The 21,037-nt window shown below is 36.6% G+C and overlaps 1 protein-coding gene across 1 annotated transcript in view; it reads right to left on the bottom strand.

Annotated features, from left to right (window-relative positions):
- Polr3G (RNA polymerase III subunit G) overlaps nucleotides 1-2,779 on the bottom strand; it is a 32,454-nt gene extending 29,675 nt beyond the window's left edge. The window contains exon 1 of the mRNA XM_081747638.1: nucleotides 2,704-2,779. The gene's annotated coding sequence lies outside the window, so the exon portion shown is untranslated. The remainder of the gene's footprint in view (nucleotides 1-2,703) is intronic.
- Between the last annotated feature and the right edge of the window lie 18,258 nt (nucleotides 2,780-21,037).

The following is a 21,037-nucleotide window of genomic DNA, read 5'->3' as shown; positions in this document are numbered from 1 at the left end:
CTCTACTTCCTAAAGTGAGCAGTTAATGTGCTAATACAATATTTCTAAAAAGCGCCTCTGGTATTGTCAAGATACGCAGTAGCGTGAGAAGTCAGCGTGCAGAACTGCTTGTAGCGAATTGTCAACACCGCTCAAAGCCAATTGGGCGCTGCTTGAATCCTACTCAAGGTCATGCTGCTTGTCATTTGAAACACACAATAGTATATTCAGTCACCATGACGACCTGACGCCCAGGAATCTTCGAGATCTGTCCAAGAGAATAAATTTAGTTGATTTTGAGTTTAACGTCCCGTGAGACGTGGACCTGTAACGTTGAATCCGAACCACATGAGCTCCCGCCAGGAATCAAACCTGGGTCTCCCACGCCAAAGGCGCGTACACTAACCGCTTAGCTACGAAGGAGCTCTCGAAGAGAATAAAGGTGGGCCTATGTATCGAAAAATGAACTGAGTATAGGGTAGCTTTTGGGGCCGATCAGTACTAACAAATAAGGCATTTACGAGGAACACACTATGTTTACACTATCCTTGCCTACTCGCACGCCCACAGTCACTGACGCGCCTATACACTACAGACGTATCCCCGTGTGCACACGTTTTGTCCTACGCTTACTCAATTTAGGTAAAACTATTCCGAATGCTGTTCTTAAATTTAAACCTGCGTAGAAATTTATTAATTTATTCTGAGTTAATCATGTTATCTCGTGTGCTATCACTAAACGTACTAATTCCTTGATAAGGCACAATAAACTATTTCTCGCTATGAAGTAAACATGAATGAACTTAACTCTTCGGAAAAACAGTACCAGTAAGCAAAACATTTAATGATTCGACGGGTTTTGTTTCGCAGATGTGAACCGGACGTACTAAAAACTGAAAATCTTACAGGAGAAACAGAGAAATGAAATAGTTTAGGATATTACATCGTTCTCGTTGTTATCAGCAGAGCGTTTAAATACAAAGTTACTTATTTTCCCAACATCCCCGTTTATGCGCATGCCCATTGTCGCTGACGCACCAACTCCGTATAGACGCACTCCACCTACTACACCCTTGCGCTGACTCAGTTAATGTTACGTCTTAGTTGAAACCTAGCATAGGTTGGTTCATATTTTGGCGTATGTTTAGCAGAAGGGTACAGCAATTTTTTTTTCTATAATACGTTACAATTTCCGCAATTCCTGCGTGCAGGTTTATTTTGGCGCACCACTCGAAAGAACTGTTCAAAAATTAAAATTCTTTCACTAGCTTCCTAAATCACTTGCGCTGGGCGACATGAAAATAAATCACATGGCATAGTTGAAATTGAAGGGGGTCATTATAAGCAATTGTTGAAAAATTAAAATTCTTTTGCGATTTGCACAGTTCGGGTGTATGCATAAAAACAACAGTACAAAAAAAAAACCTATGCTACGTGGCCATTAAACAGCACGAATGCTATCTAACCGAGTCTGGCAGGGCGAAGCTGGAGGGCTTTAGCGTTAGCGATAGGGTGCGTCAGCGAATGTGAGTATACGCATAAGCAAGGGAAGTGAAAATGAGTGGATTTTGGTAATGATACTGGTTTCAATACCACTTGCCATGGTTTCATACTAGTAGCGTTTCACTTGTAAACATAAAAGTAAACTTCTGTACATGGTGCAGAAATACACCGCCAGTGGAAAAGTTTTTAATACAGTTATCTTTCATATGCACTTAGTTATTTTATCCGTAGTAAAGCACTTGTAAGTATTTTACACTAATAATCCTACACTTGTAAACGTAAAATACAGATGTATTACTTTGTATTTAGTTCTATTGCTTATAGAAATGTGTTCTTTATAAATATGTCCTTTTATTCAAATTATTGAATTTTGCCTGTAAATCTTCCAAAATGTGGTGCGCCAAAAAGTACACTAGCACCAATTTCTGTTCATATTTGGTTAGTTTACTTTTGTCACATTATGTTAGTGTAGGGCACCAGCATAATTTTCCAAAAAATAATAGAATTTCTCTTATTTATACTAAATATCAGGTTAGATTAAATTTGGTTACGTTATGTTAGGTCTAAGTACTTGCATCACCCATTTCTCCTGTAAATTTTGTATTTTTTACGTGCCTTGGACTCCTCCTGCTAGACATGCCTCGATATTTTTTACACTTGCACTTAGTTTTGGCTCACATCTACGGTATATCGATTAGACGCCTGAGTGGTATAAAACTTAACCTCAATACGGTATACAACGATCACCGAAGTCCCATAATAGGCTTCACCGACATTTAATTCAAAAAGTTATCGGAAGAAGTTAAAATAAGCAACAGTCACCTTTTGTGCATATCATTTTGTTTATCATTTCTGATAATTTTAAAATGGAACGTACGATATACATGCAAGTATTTGCTTATCTCACCAAAAATGGCACACAATAAAGATAGATTTAATTCATTCTCTATTTATGTATCTACCTTATATAATAATACTCATTAGTGACTTAAGCATTTACTATCACTAAAAGTAACATTTGCGTCACTCGAATCGTGCTTGCCTTCGTAATTTGAAACCTATCACCACACGGGCAAGGATAATAATAAGTTTCCGTTTCTTCGTCATACTCGAAATCTTCTATTTCAATTTCATCATGGTAAACAGACATTTCTGGTGCTCATATAGATAATTACAAGTACACCATATTTTCAATTAAAAGAAATATAAAAGCACAGATACCACAGCACTTTACGATTTTCCCTGCAACAGACTACAGACGAAACGCATGGTTCTTACGAAATTCGTCAGTCAGTTGTTCTTGCTATTTTGGGCACTGAGCATGAACTATTGATATTTCTAAATTCATTTGATACCACGTTCAGTATTTCTTCAATTTTCACCGTCAACCAAACTCAGTTATTATCAAAGTACATGTAAATATTGTCATTTAAAATTTGTGCAGATCAAGTTTAAGCAACCCCTCCAAATAATCGTTGTAAAAATATAATTATTTTATTCATTTCCTTCTTATTGTTCTCCAAAGATTCTCACTGAACGACATGCCGTTTTTGCAGTGATATGTTCCCAACAATGAACGAGTGTAGGCGGCCGATTTAACAACTAAAATGTAAACATAATTCAAGGATAGTATCAACAACCGGTTAACTTGTAATTAATTTATCACATTTTTTATTGTCACCTTTCTAATAAACCACATCACAAATGTGTTCAAGTTAAATAAATACAGTTTACAAAGTTATTTCCTAAACAGTTAAGTCACCTGCAATAAAAGTATACAGACTTCCATATTCATAATACCTTGCGAATAAATCTACCTCAGTGCTGTGCAAAGGAAAAAACAATATATTCCCTCTATGACCAAAAAAAAAAAAAAAAAACTGAATTAAAATTGGTCGATTCAACTCTTTCAGTAGCTGTTGACGAGAGGGTATGTAGAACTTTTTTTTTTTTTTTTTTTTTTGGTCGTCTCTAGTATCATCCTTAAGTCTATAAGATATTTGTAGGAACAAATTTAAAAGAAGTCCAGGGGTAAAAAAATAATTGAAGGAAACAAATTGTAGAGTAGTAAGCAGGAAAAATAGCTATCCTGATTAAACACATTTCAATCTTTTTACTTGAAATAAAGTTCACAAGATGACAATTTGCTTCTGACTAAATTTAATCTGTGAATAACAATAGAGAGAACAGGTGTGAAGCGTGTTTTATTCAACACAATCATACGCCTGATAGGCACTTTGTGCTTCAAGCCTCAACTCAGTACCCTCAAGTGAATCGACAAATGGAATTAAAAACATGTTATCATTCTTATGTATAGAGAGATACCATTACCATTACCATACTGACGCAAAGATAACATTAGGCTTTCAAGTCTCGAAATTACACTGTGTGTGAAAACAGTGTTATTAATAGAATTAATTCTTTGTTACCTCATTGCTAGAATCAGGGATTAATTCAGAGAGAAATTCTGTCCCCGTAAATAAAACTGGTGAATATTTAATATATGTTGAAGAAACTATAGGCCTACATATGCTTATACTACAGGTACGCTCATGTTTTATTAAAGACTGTTATTCCAACTCTAGCAAAAGGCTGGATTTCGATAATTTTTCATCAGACTTGCCAGGAAAAGTTCTTACCTCATATTTTGCGTTGTATTGTGGTCAGTAAATTTTGTAGACTTATACGGAATGAGAGACTTGGTCAGATTTAGTTTATGTGTTAACCCCCTGAGTTGTTTCTGAGAAAATCAGCCGAAACAACTTATACTGACGTGCAGCAACAAGCGACAAGGAATAAAGAGCACCGAAACGTCATTAATTATTTATTTGTGAGACCACTAGTTGGCGCAGTGAGATACGGGTTGGATTATGTGATGGAGTTATCCTCTTTTCGTTTGACAGCAGACGTTGTTCTTCACAGGAGCTGATATACACTTGTAAAAATGACAGAAAACATCTTCAAGTTTCATTCAAGATATGGAATTTTCATTCTTTTAAAATTTCAAATTTTGGTACAATAGTGTCGTAACATATTATGTAATATGATCATATATATATATATATATATATATATATATATATATATATATATATATATATATATATATATATATATAACTACTAACTAACTGTATGGCTTATGGGACCCGGAGGTTCAATGCCGCGTTCACAAAAGCTCTCCACTAACTTCTATCCTTAGTTTCTACTTTGTATTCCTATCTCTGCGAGATCCATCCTAATATTGTCCTCCCATCTGCGCATAAGTCCTCCTAATGATTGTTTTCCGATTGGTTTTCCAGTCAATACTTTGAAAGCGTTTCTACTTTCTTCCATTCTAGCTACATGACCTGCCCACCTAAGCCTCCTAGAATTGACGACCCTAACAATGTTGGGTAAGCCGTATAAATTATGTAGTTCCTCGTTATGAAGTTTCCGCCATTTCCCATTCCCGTCCCTCTTGGGTCCGAATATTCGTCTCAGGATCCTGTTCTCAAATACTTTCAGTCTATGTCCTTCCCTTAGAGTAAGCGACCATGTTTCGTAACCATACAGAATACCAGGCATGATTATCGTTTTATATATTTTAAGCTTCAAATTTCTCGACAGAATTTATTTATTTATTTATTTATTTATTTAATATAAACACAACAGGCTTAATACCCAATTACAGTGTTGTGTACATACAGCAAACGTTACATATATAAATTTCTTAACTATTACTACAGAAAATTTCTTGTTTCACATATGATCTGAACCTGTTTTCTGAGAGACTAAATACATCCACTTTATCAAGCTTATTTGCAATATCATTGTATAATTTACACAGCCTCCACATAGGGGATTTATATAACATATTGCTCCTGGCTTTTGCACAATAAAATGTCCCTGTATTTTCTACTCTGGTTTTGCAACTGGGAATCCGTAATGATATTTTCGAGACCAACTCCATACAGTCAATCTTATTGTATAATAACTTGTATAAGAATAACAAGTCCAACATCCATCTTCTTTTTTCTAGAGTTTCAAAATTAAAGTTGTTTACTAGATCATTGTAGGAAAAATATTTGGGATAATAATTAGTTTTTTTGTATGTAAGCATTTTCAAGAATTTTGTTTGGATATTTTCTATTTCTTGAGAGTATTTTTTATTATTGGGGGTCCATATTGTAGAACAATATTCTAATTTTGATCTAACATATGTAAAGTAAAGTGTTGTAAACGTTGTCTCACTGGAGAAATCTTGCCCTATTCTGTAAATTAAACCTAAGTTTCTATATGCGCTGTTTGTTATCATATCTATGTGTTGATTGAAATTTAGTTCAGGATCAAAAATAACGCCTAAATCTTTGACAGTACTTGGTTTAGACAATTTAGTTTTTTTCAGTGTATAGTCAAAAGTCCGTGTAACGTGGGTTCCTGTCACCACGGCGTGGCGCGTCCTCAGGTTGCGGATCGAGGAGAAGGCCTCTAGATATAGAGGTTAGCTGCGAATATACTGAATAAGCAGTCGCGGACAGACGACTAGGAGTGGTCCTCCAGCTTGGGGGTTTGGGTAAGGCTAACACCCTCATCCTGTAAAAAAAAAAAAAAAAAAAAAAAAAAAAGGTACTTGTTCAGAAACATTCACAAAAGCCTCGGACAAGGACTGATAACTTGGCACGACATCAGCAAAAGAAAATGGACATGAGATTTGGAACATGGAATATTAGAAGTCTTTATAGGGCAGGCGCGTTAAAATCTGTAACGAGTGAGTTAGAGAAATACAGGATGGACTTAGTAGGAGTTCAGGAAGTTAGGTGGGAAGGAAATGGATCTGAGAATTCCGGAAATTTTACGTTCTTTTACGGGGAAGGAAATAAAAATCACCAGTTAGGAACAGGGTTTTTCGTTCACAAACAAATATTACCAGCAATTAAACGGGTTGAATTTGTTACTGACAGACTTTCTTTTATTACTCTTAAGGGACGGTGGTGTGATATTATTGTTTTAAATGTACATGCTCCAACTGAAGGTAAGGGTGACGATATAAAAGATAGTTTTTACGAAGAAGTGGAACGGATATTTGACCAACTCCCGCGATACCATATGAAGATTCTATTAGGGGATTTCAATGCGAAGGTAGGACGAGAGGATATTTTCAAACCGATCATAGGAAACGAAAGTTTGCATAAGGAAAGTAATGACAACGGTGTTAGACTCGTGAACTTTGCAACATCCAAAAATCTAATCGTGAAGAGTACAAAATTCCCACATCGCGACGTTCATAAATACACTTGGACATCACCAGACGGAAAAACACATAATCAAATTGATCACGTTTTAGTAGATAGAAGAAGACAATCTAGCATAATTGACGTCCGGTCGTTTAGAGGGGCTGATTGTGACACTGATCACTACCTGGTAGCAGCGATAATACGGGAGAGATTATCGTTGAATAAAGGTAATACTCAATGTCCGAAAACGGAGAGATTTAATTTAAAGAAATTAGAAGAGAGCCAGGTAAGAGAGGAATACCAGATTGAAGTTTCGAATAGATTCTCGGTTTTAGAAGACTCGGAGTGCACTAGTGTTGAGGATACTTGGATTGAAATTAGAGATAGCATTAAAAGTTCAGCAATAGAAAAACTGGGACACGCGGAAATACGTAGGAACAAACCATGGTTCGACCAAGAATGCATTAAACTAGTAGAGAAGAGAAAACAGGCAAAATTACGGTGGCTACAAAATCCGAATGAAATAACTACACAAAATTTCGCAGATATCAGGCGGGAAACTTCCAAAACTTTTAGAACAAAGAAACGGGATTTTTTGAAAGCTAAAATTAAGGAACTTGAAGATAATAGTAAAAATAAAAGTATTCGGGACATGTATAAGGGGATCAGCGAATTTAAGAAAGGCTATCAACCTCGTGCTTATATATTAAAGAAATCTGACGGAACAGTTCTCACTGATACGGATAGCCTCTTAAATAGATGGAAAGATTTCTTTGACGATTTGCTGAACACGCAGCCAAAAACTAATGTGCGTGGAGAAAAGGAGATACACACCGCAGAACCGTATATTCCAGAACCAAATCGAATAGAAGTGGAAGCCGCTATAAAGAAATTAAAGAAACACAAATCTCCGGGTGTAGATGAAATTCCGGCTGAGTTAATTTTAGCTGGAGGCGAAAAATTGTGGAACAAGATACACAAACTCATTCTCCTTATCTGGAACAAGGAAGAATTGCCACAAGAGTGGAAAGAGTCAATCATTGTTCCAATTCACAAGAAAGGCGACAAAACTGACTGTAATAATTATCGAGGCATTTCTCTTCTGTCAACATCCTATAAAATCCTTTCAAATATTCTGTTAGCAAGATTGACCCCATACGCAGATGAAATTATTGGAGATTATCAGTGCGGATTTAGACGAAATCGATCAACTATCGACCAAATATTTACCATTCGCCAAATACTCGAAAAGAAGTGGGAATACAATACCCCGGTACATGAACTATTTATTGATTTTAGAAAGGCTTACGACTCGGTTAGGAGAGAAACATTATACAACGTTCTTACAGAGCTTGGAATACCGAGAAAGCTAATTAGATTAATTAAGATATGTTTAAGTGAATCCCAAAGTAAAGTCCGGGTAGGAAAATTTTTGTCCACGAGCTTCCACGTCGAAAATGGCCTGAAACAAGGAGATGCGTTGTCGCCATTATTATTTAACTTTGTGCTGGAATACGCCATAAGGAAAATCAAAGATAGCAACCAGGGCCTAGAGTTGAACGGCATTCACCAGGTTATGGCATATGCTGATGATGTAAATTTAATAGGGGATGATAGGAGAACAGTAGAAATAAATGCAGAGATATTATTAAACGCTTGCAGGGACATGGGTTTAGAAGTAAATGCAGAGAAAACTAAATACATGGAAGTGCGTCGGGACCGTAATACGGCAAATTGTGGAGGCGTTAAAATATTAAATAATACTTTTTATAAAGTGGATACTTTCAAATATTTAGGATCAATATTAACAGACGAAAATCATATTCACGAAGAAATTAAATGTCGACTAAAAGCAGGGAATTCGTGTTACTATTCGGTTCAAAATCTCTTGTCGTCGCGAATTCTGTCGAGCAATTTGAAGCTTAAAATATATAAAACGATAATCATGCCTGTTGTTCTGTATGGTTGCGAAACATGGTCGCTTACTCTGAGGGAAGAACATAGACTGAAAGTATTTGAGAACAGGATCCTGAGAAGAATATTCGGACCCAAGAGGAACGGGAATGGGGAATGGCGGAAGCTTCATAACGAGGAACTACATAGTTTATACGGTTTACCCAACATTGTTAGGGTCGTCAAGTCTAGGAGGCTTAGGTGGGCAGGTCATGTAGCTAGAATGGAAGAAAGTAGAAACGCTTTCAAAGTCTTGACTGGTAGACCCATAGGAAAACGACCATTAGGAAGACCTAGGCGCAGATGGGAGGATAATATTAAGATGAATCTCGCAGAGATAGGAATACAAAGTAGAGACTGGATCCAATTAGCTAAGGATAGAAGTCAGTGGAGAGCTTTTGTGAACGCGGCACTGAACCTCCGGGTTCCATAGGCCATAGAGTTAGAGTTAGAGTTAGTTAGAGTATAGTCAAAAGTGATAGGATTTCTTTTTCTCGTAAAAGACAGAGAATTACACTTGGATACATTTATTACTAATTTGTTGTCATCGCACCATGTTTGGACTCGCTGTAGGTCTTGTTGTAGTTGTATGCAGTCTTCAGTTGAATTAATTCTAGAATATAATTTGAGATCATCAGCGAATAAGAGAATCTCAGAGTTTTCAATAAAAAGTGGAATTTCATTAATAAGTAGGAGAAATAGCATAGGACCCAGATGAGATCCTTGAGGAACCCCAGACAGAGTAACAAACTTTTCGGTGACATGCCCCTTGTACAGAATAGATTGTTTCCGGTTACATAAATACGATACAATATATTCTATTGCCGACTTTGAAAAGTTTAGGCTTGTTAATTTCGCCATTAGAACATCATGATCCACGACATCGAATGCCTTACTGAAATCGGTATAAATAACGTTTACCTGGCCGCCTTTGTCTAACTCCGTTGCTATAAAATTTGTTACAACTGCTAGGTTTGATGCAGTAGACCTATTGTGTAAGAAACCATGTTGATGTATAGATATAATTGGCTTAACGTGATTCAGAATTCGTGTATATAAAATACTCTCAAGAATTTTGGCAAAAGGAGATAATATAGCTATAGGTCTGAAGTTTTGTATTTCGCTTTTATTTCCAGACTTTGGCACTGGACACACTAAACTTTCTTTCCATAAGTCTGGAAAAGTGCCTGTTCTTATGGACATATTGAATATAGTATGGAGCGGATGCTTGAATATATCAATACAGCCTTTGACAACATACGGAGGAATACCATCCGGTCCACATGACGCTTTTGGTTTGAGTGCCTTTATAGCCACTTCAATTTCTCGCAGTTGAATTTCACCAAGTTGAAAGTTGTCCAACAGGCTAATGCATTCCGTCTTGTTAGATATAAAACTGTCTACGTCATATTTTGCTGAGACATTGTTATAAACAGATTGAAAGTAATGCGCGAAGGCCTGAGCAATCTCACTGTCCTTATTTAGTTCTTTCCCATTGTAAGTAAAGGAGGCTGATGACATATGCTTGGTTTTGCTTTTGACAAAACTCCAAAGTTGGCCCGGATCATTATGAATAGAAAGTTCAGATTCTAGAATGAATGTTTTATACGCAATTGATATGTCGGTCTTTATCTGTTTACATAACTCATGAAATTTTTCACGATGATATAGGCTTGCAGTTATTCCACTTTTCCATTTTTTATGATGATATGATTTGGATTTTATTTTTCTAATTATACTATAAGTGAACCAGCTCGGATAATTTCCATTAACATGTTTCTTACGGGGAATACACATACTAAATACATTATTAATCATGTTGTAAAAGTTGGATAGCACATTATTGATATCATTCATTTGCGAAAGACAGCCCCAGTTTATTTTGTGCAGTTCCACGTATAATTTTTTGAAATCAGCCTTCTTAAAGTTGAAACCAGATACTTTAGCTTCTCTGTTTTCTTTCTTTGTAACGTTTAATGGGATAGAGACACTTATTGCGGGATGGTGTCTGTCTTCCTTAGCAACAAGAGGACAGTCTCTTTCAACGAGAACCTTATCAATATTTGATAATACCAAATCTAAAGTTCGGCCGTTACTGTTACGAATATTATTAAATGACGCTAAATCATATAAGGACATAAACTTATATAATTTTCGCGACAAGAGATGTTGAACCGAATAGTAACACGAATTTCCTGCTTTTAGTCTACAATTAATTTTTCGTGAATATGATTTTCGTCTGTTAATATTGATCCTAGATATTTAAAAGTATACACTTTATCAAAAGTATTATGTAATATTTTAACGCATCCATAATTTGCTGTATTACGGTCCCGATACACTTCCATGTATTTAGTTTTCTCTGCATTTACTTCTAAACCCATGTCCCTGCGAGCGTTTAATAAGATCTCTGCATTTCTTTGTATTGTTCTCCTATCATCCCCTATTAAATTTACATCATCAGCGTACGCCATAACATGGCGATTACCGTTCAACTCTATCTTTGATTCTCCTTATAGCGTATTCCAGCACAAAGTTAAATAATAGGTAATGGCGACAACGTGCGAATATATATATAACTCAAAAATAATACAAAGGTATATATGTAGGGTAACCATCCGTCCCGTAAAAACGGGATTGTCCCGTTTTTTTCACTACCATTCCCGGTGTCCCGAAAAATTTTCCCGGGACGCCAAAATGTCCCGTATTTACGTACACTGGGTACAAAAAACTTTCCAATCTAAAATTTCCTAATTTATATTATTATTTTCTAAGCTATGTAATTATATAGGAATATGTCTAATTACTGAGCAACATCATTACGACGTTTGTGATATTGGATGTGGTGGTTGCACTGTTTTCCCTCCTAGGCCTCCCCCTCCGAGATTCCCACTGCGCAGACGACAGTGCAACGGGCTGAAAGTCTTATGAAAAACAAACTGTTTTTACTCTCTGTTTTGGGGGGTGGAAGACTGAGGCGCTGTCATCAGAACAGTACAGTTTTTCCGTGATTTAACTAAGATGTAATATACTGTCATTTACGAAAGGGGAACAAAGTATAGAACAATAAAACTGAAAGTAAAAAGAAAACTAGTTCTAAGTGAAATAATGTTTAAAAGTAAGAAAAAGAAAATAAAGGGAGTTGGAATCCGATGTTGAGAGTAGTTCGTTATAAATTCTGCCGGTGACAGATTTTGTTGTTGACATATTGATGAATGTTTCATATATTTTCAGTCTTCTTGTTCACCTCAACCATAGGTTGGTGGGCAACATGGATATTTTAAAACTTTTCTGTCGCTTGGAAGAGCTAATGTTTTCAAAATTTGATTTTTTGTTAGTTGCTAATAGTTACTTGTTATTTCATTAATTCCACAACCTTTTCAATAGGTTTTAAAACGAAAAAGTGTAAATTTGCCTTTTTTGTGAGAGATGCAGAGAGAGAGAGAGAGAGAGAGAGAGAGAGAGAAGGGAGAGCCAAAATATATATTTAGGGGAGCAACCTATCCAAAAGTAAAAAGTTGTCCCGTTTTTTCTAGTTGATGATTTGGTCACCCTATATATATACGACTTCGTTTTATTATTTACTAGCAACCCATTGACAGACTGACCGCAGTGTTGCCAGTAACAAGGGAAAGAAAAATTATGTTGGTCTCGGGGCAAAGAGCGACAATTTTCTAAATTGTTAGTAGGTCTATTAATATTCTAATAGGTAGGTGTTTTGCAGTCACTAACTGCTGGGAAGGTTTGAGGTCCTAAAACATTAAATTTCCTACACGGCCAAATCAAATATTATCGTCATGGGTTTTGGAAACACCAGGATTCGACCCTATTTCTCTTTTGTGTCATATTGTGCGGTAGTTTTAAGTTTAGCGTCTCTTTCAGCAGCGAGGCAATATGAGACGTGGGCCTACAGTTTAATGTGGGATCCGAACCACGCGAGTTTCGCCAGGAATCGAGTATGAAAAATTAATAAACAATTAATAATGAGCAAAGCTGTCGCTCTTTGTCCCGCAGTGTGGGGCAACAAGTGCCAATTGTAGACCTGTATTTATTACCATCTTTTAAAAAAAATGTACTACGACTTTTCATAAGTTAATGGTTTTATTATATTGACAAAAGTATGTAAATTAGGGTGTCCCTTATTTAGGGTAATTTCGTGTTGTGATACGGACACCCGCTAAATGTATTCTATGTGACAGTAAACACGCATTAGTGAAATAGCAGCTCCCTATGAGCAGTCGTTCTTTCAGAAAAAAATGTTCCGGGGAGGCACACATAGTATTCCGGGGGGCACTGTTCCGAGGGGATACTGGTGGTTTATTATTATATTAAATCTGTATTATTATGGTCTCCTCCGGGGGGCACTCTCAGAGCTCCGGGGGAAGTGGCCCCCCAAAAACAACATGTCTGGAAGAAACACTGCCTACAAGAACGTTAACCCGTGCCGACTTGACGACTGACATGATATGACGTTTCCACACTATTATATAATTTAAAATGTCCAACCGTGGTACCGAAGAAACCAAAAGAGACAGAGAAACGAAACTTTGCACGAAGCAACTAGAGAAAGGACGACATCTGCCCGTATATTGACGAACATCTCCGGATGAGCAGTGTTGCCAACCCAAGAGAAAGTTGTGCTTTTGTAAATCGAATGACTTAAATGGAATATCACCATTGGAAGCAACAATGAAAATAAAGAGAAAAGAGATGGTAAACGCTGATCAATGTTGCAAACTTTTCTAGAAATAACGTGAACATGTGTTAAATGCAAACGCCGTTGGCGCACAAAAGGAGTGAGGTACTAACGTTTTGGACATCTTAAATTAAATGTTGACAAGAACTATTTACGCTGACTCCCAAGATTTCCAGATACCAGATTCCAAGACTCCAGAATGCCCAGATTCCAAGAAAGAAACATTGAAAAAAAGAATATCCAGTATGGGTGTGGGCTACGTTTTGTACGTCGTATATTTCCTATGTTTGCTTCTAATCTACTGTTTATTTGATAAAGGATATGAATTATACGGACGCGTATGTGCCCTATAGTTCCACATATTTCAAATTAATTTCTTATTTCATTTTCTCATAACATACGTCGATATTGGCCAAGCAGAGACTTAAGTTCTAGTCTCATTAAATTACATACACGTAAGGTATTCTAGTTTCACCGCACGTAAGGTATTCTATCGCATCCTACATGTCCCATTCAAAAGTGATTTACAATTGTTTATTGCATTATCACTTTCACGTCCAACTCGGTCTAGGTTCCTGGTACTGGATTCAATATAGCGGGCAAATTCTTTACGAAATCCTTCAAATGACTATTTACGCCCATTTTACCCACCGTATTGGTTCTGGCATATTGAATTTTACAATTGTGACATCAAAAATCTTATTAAAGACCTCACGAATATAACAAACTCAATTTTCAGCCCATTTGGAGCATTCCGAATTTATTTTGTTTAGTGATGAGCGCAAGAGTCTTGGTCTTGCAGTTTTTGCAAGAGTCTTGCATGCAAGACCAAGACCAAGACCAAGACCAAGACTCTCGCGCAAGAGTCTTGCACAAATATTGGCACTACTTGAATTTTTTTATAGAATGTAAAAAAAGTAGGAGATGAATTTCTTGGCTTCAGTAAAAATGCTGCTGGAGTGGATGTGTTCCCAGTAGTTTATGCAATCCGTGTGAGTCGATCTGCCCCTGTAGCATATAGCTACATTATGTCGTTTTCTGAATTGGTTGTTTGCGTTTTCTGTAGATATTGCTCGTTTTCAATCCACACAGGTATCATCTTGCGCCATGTGAGCTTTTTTGGTGGACAAACACTGTGTACGTGGATTTTCTCGGCATTTTTAGGTTTCCACCTACTTTCTTCATTCTACCATTTCAGTCATTTCTCATCATTACCGTCTACATTAGCCTTGGTGAATAACGTGGGACGTTAAACTACATACTTCATTTCATTTCAAAGCATATTAGTGGTGTTCTTCTTCCAAAACTAAAGAGAAATGTAGTATTGAACATCGGTAATTCCGTACATCATATGTGTCGAATACATGGGTATGGCCTTGGCTCCGAGACTCAAGCATCCGTTGGAAATTTTTAAGGTGTGCTCATAAAATTAATATCGAAATAACATTTTCATGACATTGACAAAAACTTAGTGCATGTGACCGCAAGTTTGATTTCATGAGCGGATGCTTATACGTAGAATAATTGTTTATTAACATAACTTTTAGCCTCCATAGGTATACGGCATATCGAGAATTGAACGATATAACCAGACCCGCAACCCGAAGGGGGGGGGGTAGAGGGCCTGGCCCCCCAATCTTTTCGTGACCCCTCCAGACATCAGTACAAAATTTAAGATATTTTTAAGGAAATTTTTAATGACTTTCCCCCCTAACATATTCGTGCCCTCTTTCCCCAACCTCTGTGGCTGGTTTCGGGCCTAAAATTGAAAATGACTGTTTTTATGACTCCTAACCTCTTGAACCACCCGACCGATCTCGATCAAATTTTCAACATAGATGAGGTTTGGGCCTGGAAGTGTTTTCATCATTTCACTTTGACGGTAAAACTTCGGGGAGGGGATAAGGGGGAGTTATAAAATAATAAATAAAACTTAATAACTCTTGAACCAAACGACCAATCTCGATCAAGTTTTTAACATAGATGAAGTTCAGGCCTGGAGCGATTTTTATCATTTTACCTACAGCGCAATGTAAGGGAGGGGGAGAAGGGATATATATATATATATATATAAGTGACTGTCTTTGTGACTTCATCACTCTTGAACCAGCCGATCAATCTCAATCAAATGTTCAACATAGATGAGGTTTGGACTTGGGATGGTTATATCAAATCACTTTGACGGTTGAACTTAGGGAGGGGGAGGGGATGGAAAATGTACAAAAATAAATAAAATTTAACAACTCTTGAACGACCAGACCGAATTCGATTTCATTTTCAACATAGATGAAGATCGTACCTGAGATGGTTTCTATCATATCACTTTGACGGTGTAGTTTAGGGGAGTGGGAGGGGAAATATATTTTTAAATGATCGAAAATGACCGATATGAAAATGGAATCTTAGTTTGGGGGGTCGCTGAGATAAACAGTGACACTTCTGATGCTGTTTAAATTCAAATTCAGCCACGGAGCTAGGAGGAAGGAAGGGAAGAGATACAAAAATGATCGAAAATGACGCATAATAATGATAAAAAATGACCAAATATTAGTGACGAATCCATAGTTTTCGGCGTCGCTAAGGTGAACAATGATACTTCCGATCCCGTTTATAAGCAAATTCAGCACTGCAACTTGGGGGAGGAACGAGATATATAAAAATTGTCGATAATGACTATTACCAATGTCGAACTCATGGTTTTCGAGGTCATTGAGGTGAACAATGACATTTCCAATACCGTGCCTCGCAACATGCGGGAGGAGGAGATATATAAGTTTATTGAAAATTGCCGCTATTAGTGCCGAATCCATAGTTTTCGGGTCTCTAAGACGAATAGTGACACTTCTGATGCCATTTAAATCCAAATTCTTCCCCGCAACTTGGGGCGGAGGAGGGGAGAGAAATATAAAATAATCGAAATGACCGATATCAGAGAGCGTTTTACTAATAGTAAAAAGTGACTGACTAACGAAATATATTATTATTATTATTATTATTATTATTATTATTATTATTATTATTATTATTATTATTGTTGTTGTTGTTGTTGTTTTTAGTAGTAGTAGTAGTAGTAGTAGTAGTAGTAGTAGTAGTAGTAGTAGTAGTAGTAGTTTAACCCAACGAAGTGGGTAATTGATGCTAGTAATCCATATTCACAAGTAAGACTTCAAATAACTTGAGGTTTGATGCCGTTATTTTGTATTTCTAATACAGGTCAAAAGTATTTATATAAATTGAGTTTACACAAAAGATATAGACAGTTGAGTCGTTTTCAGTTTTCACTCAAATTATTCTAAAATATTAAGAGGTTTGATAATAATAATTATTATTTTAATTTTTTCTCTCTTTTTTTGGAGGGGAGGTCAATATTGCTAAATATATTATCATCATCATCATAGCTATTCTGCCATTATTGACAGGTTAGGCCTACTCGCTGCAACTGGGAAGGTTCGACGGCCCTCAGCTAGTCTTTTCGTCTTGACTTAGCAATTTTCTGTTTTAATACTTTCCTTCAACTAGTCTTCTTCGCTCCCTCCCCCTCTTTCCTTCCACAATATTCTCTAGCACGTCCCTCATAATACAGTTCTTCCTCAGCCAATATCCTAATAAGTTCTCCTTCCTCCTCAGCCAATATCCTAACCAATTCCTCTTCCTCCTCTTAACAATATCTAAAATTTTTCTTCTTTTCCCCTACTGCTAATATTTTTAACACCTTCTCATTCGTTTTCCGTTTAACACAGCTAATTCTCTCCTTTTTTTTCTATGCCCAGGTTTCGAAAACTTGCAACTTTTTCATCGCTTTTGCGTAATGTCAATGTTTCTGCCCTATAAAGTACATATTGGAATCAGTAAAACGAAATCTCAATATTTAATTGGAAGTTTGTTTAATACAAGGATTAGCTAATCGTGGTTGAAAAGAAAAATCTGACGCCATTTAGAGTGTAAAAATAATTTTGCCATTCATGGTATTTCAATAATCTATGCCGTTTTGATTTTCTTTCATGCGTCTCAGGGGTAGCCTCCCCAATTTGGGAACCACTGGAGTATTGGCTCTGTCAAAAAATATAGAAAGATTACGAAACGTCGTGACTTATCTTATAAGTAGTGAAGCTGGGCACCCATTAAAAAAAAAATAAAGGTCATCACCTATGTTGTACACTATCATCATACTTACACGAAGTTAAACTATATTACATTTACATACATACATTGGATTTCCATTACTGTTGCCGCATTGTAGAGTTTATTATCCCTTACGTCCATAATAAAATTTACCTATGCAAAGCTTGAGATTTCTTAAATGCAAGACTTGCAAGACTCTTGCATGCAAGACCAAGACTGGGTGTGCAAGACCAAGACCAAGACCAAGACCATGGGTTCCAGTGCAAGACCAAGACCAAGACTGGATGTGCAAGACCAAGACCAAGACCACCCCGGTCTTGGTCTTGATCTTGCATTTGCTCATCACTAATTTTGTTCGCCAAATTTGGTCAGTCATTCTGAACTTTTCACTTTTGACGTCATCATCGCTCAACGACCTCGAAAACCCACGAGTACATAAACCCATGAAAATTGCAAGCAGTTTTCATATTTTGACCAGGTTATTAGGATTTCCATCCACTGTGCAGCGTTGCCATCTTTTACAAACTCTACTTCTCAGCTTTAACAAGATACCGAATATCTCGGTCAGTACGTGACTTATCGATCTCACATAACCACGGTACTCCTCCACATGCTCTACCGCCTTGCATTATAGGTTTTAAACCATCCTGCACTAGTGACCTTTTCTGAGTTATTGTACCTTTTTCAAACTCAACATTTGTCTTCTGTTGATAGCAACACTGTTCAACGGACAATTCTAGACTTGAAATCAGAATGAACAGTTCTTGTCTATATCTAATTTAAGGTGTACGAACTCACTCCGAGTGTGCGCCACGGTGTTTGCATTCAACACATTGCAACATTTCTCGAAAAGTTTGCAACACTGATCTGCGTTTGCCATCTCTTTCGTCTTTATTTTCTTTGTTGCTTCCCAATGATGATATCCAATTTAGGTCATTCGACTTACAAAACCACAACTTTTTCTTGGGTTGGTAACACTGTTTATCCGGAGATGTTTCTCAATACACGGACATATGTCATCCTTTCTCTAGTTGCTTCGTGCAAAGTTTCGTTTCTCTGTCTCTTTTATTTTCCCCGTTATCACGGTTGAACATTCTAAATTATATAATAGTGTGGAAACGTCATTTCAAGACTTTGTCATCAAGTCGGCACTTGTTAACATTCTCGTAGGGACCTGCTATTTCACTAATGCGTGTTTACGGTCACATAGAATACATTTAGCTGGTGTGTGTATCCGAACACGAAATTACCCTAAATAAGGGACACCCTAATGTTTGTTTTGAGTAAAGTTTCAGTTCAATGTATCTAATGGATTTTTTTAGAGTACTTTTCTAAATCCTTAAGTGTCGCTCATTGCCCCACACCACCCTACAAAAGTAAACTACCACGTCTGGATTTTCCCCAGAAAAGTTATTTATACTATATTATATGGTTTCTAATAAGATATTGGTTTATAAAATGTAAACAAACTCTTTAGAGCCGTCTTCTAGAAAATTGTATTTTTTTTCATCCTTGTGAAGAGTGAATTGTCTTAATTATATTGGTAGGAAGAAATTTTCAACTTACAAACCGTAGAATATTATAAAAGCTTAAATTTAAAAATTTATTTGGATGCATTGAACGGTATGGCCTCTAGAATTGTATAAATACATATCGGGACCAAGAAACGAACTGACGAATTGAAAAACATATATTCAAAAATAAATGTTTCAGCATGTAAGGGGCTATGAAACTGTAAATCTGTTTATTTATTTATTTATTTTTAATGAATGTTACTTTCTTCTGCGTTATCGTTGCTTGAAAGTAAGAAGTGTACTAATATACGGTAATTGGTGAACGTCTTGAAATTCTACGATAATAATCCAATCTCGACAGCTGCTGCCATCTATCGAAGTTTATTCAACTTCTTGCCCAGTTGCCTTCATGCAATATCTGCCATCTACTGGGACAAACGAATATTAAAATTTACGGTATAAAATAAATTTAACAATTTAACACGTCTGGGCCCCTGTTCCGTCTTGATTCTTTCTTTCAATCAGGAATGAACTTCAATGAAGCCATTTAGTTCCCGCTATATATATATATATATATATATATATATATATATATATATATATATATATATATATATATATATATATATATATATATATCAGGGGTGCCCACAAGGGGGGGCGATGACGCAAACTGTGTCATTGAAATATTTGGGGGGGGGTAAAAATCTATATAAATATGTTTGAGGAAGTGTAAAAATTAACAGAAAAGATTTTTTCATGGAAGAACACCTATGGATAGACAATTGAGGGGGGGTGTCATGGACATGAGGGGGGGTGGGCACCACTGTATATATATGTGGGTCTTAATGAACTATACCGACAAACTCTGAAAGATGATTCCACACGTCAAATCAGGAAAAGATGTTCATGTGGATCTGTGGGAAAAAGCGCATAGTTTCAGAGCTAGAACTGTCGAAAACTTGGAAAATATGAATTACAAAGTGTTATTTTGAACATGAGGAGCCGTGGAGTGGCAGTCCTTATCGGCGTGACGGAAGTCACACATACACTATCCACAAATGCGTATTTCACCAATGTGCAATGATTGCCGCAGGTATTCACGAAAATTTGTATTTTTTAAAAGGAAATAATCTCTTTTGAAAAAATCAAATTTTCAAGACTTTGCAACTTCGTTTCTATTCATTTGAAACAAGTTATACCATGACTATGGTATCCAATGTTGAGGTACTTTTGATATGCATTATCGTGTCCATTTCCGTTATGCTGTATATGTGATAGAGGCTTCCACAGGGGCAGATCCAGGGGGCGATCGCCCCCCCCCCAGAAGAAGAGAGTTTTTTTAAATTTTATATATAAATAAAACCCATCCTCGAGTTTGACGCTCTTAAAAGTAGCTCTAAGTACCAGTATTACAACCCACCGCCCCCCAGAAGTCCGTCCTGGATACGCCCCTGGGCTTCCAAACTATAGATGTTTGCGGTACTATAACATCCTTAGTTTGCAACACTGAACAATAAATGTGGTATTTTAAGGTTTCGTTTCACACGTAGATTTGAAATATGTAATAATCTAACGTAGTAACATTTGAAAAACAACTTTATATTGGGTTGGCAACACTATTTGTTGAGTTTCTGTTGATCAAAATGTGTATATATGAGGTGTGATCGAAAAATACGATGCGGTGATAATGCTGTAACTGAAGACACCTTACAAATTGTATGAGCGATTTATAGGCGGCAATGAGTCGGTAGAAGACGAGCAGCGTTCGGGATGTCCATTAAACTCAAAAATAGAAGAAAACGTGCAAAAAGTGGCAAAAAAAAAAAAAAACTACCGGTATTCGAGTGTTCGTTCAAACAAGAGAATAACTATTCGAGAGCTTTCCAAAGAACTGAATATCTCGTACTTGTCCGTAAAGCATTTTAATGACCGATTTGGAAATGAGAAGAATGAGTGAGAAATTCGTTCCCTTACTTTTGACTGACGAACCGGAGTTTTTGCCGAAAAAATATTTCTGTCTGTCCATATCCATCGTACTCTCCAGATATAACA

The sequence above is a fragment of the Thermobia domestica genome, unplaced genomic scaffold (assembly GCF_964235325.1).
Source record: "Thermobia domestica unplaced genomic scaffold, izTheDome1.hap1.1 HAP1_SCAFFOLD_424, whole genome shotgun sequence".
Classification (NCBI taxonomy): domain Eukaryota; kingdom Metazoa; phylum Arthropoda; class Insecta; order Zygentoma; family Lepismatidae; genus Thermobia; species Thermobia domestica.
Note: the sequence above shows the minus strand (reverse complement) of the source record. Positions and strands in the feature narration are given on the sequence as shown.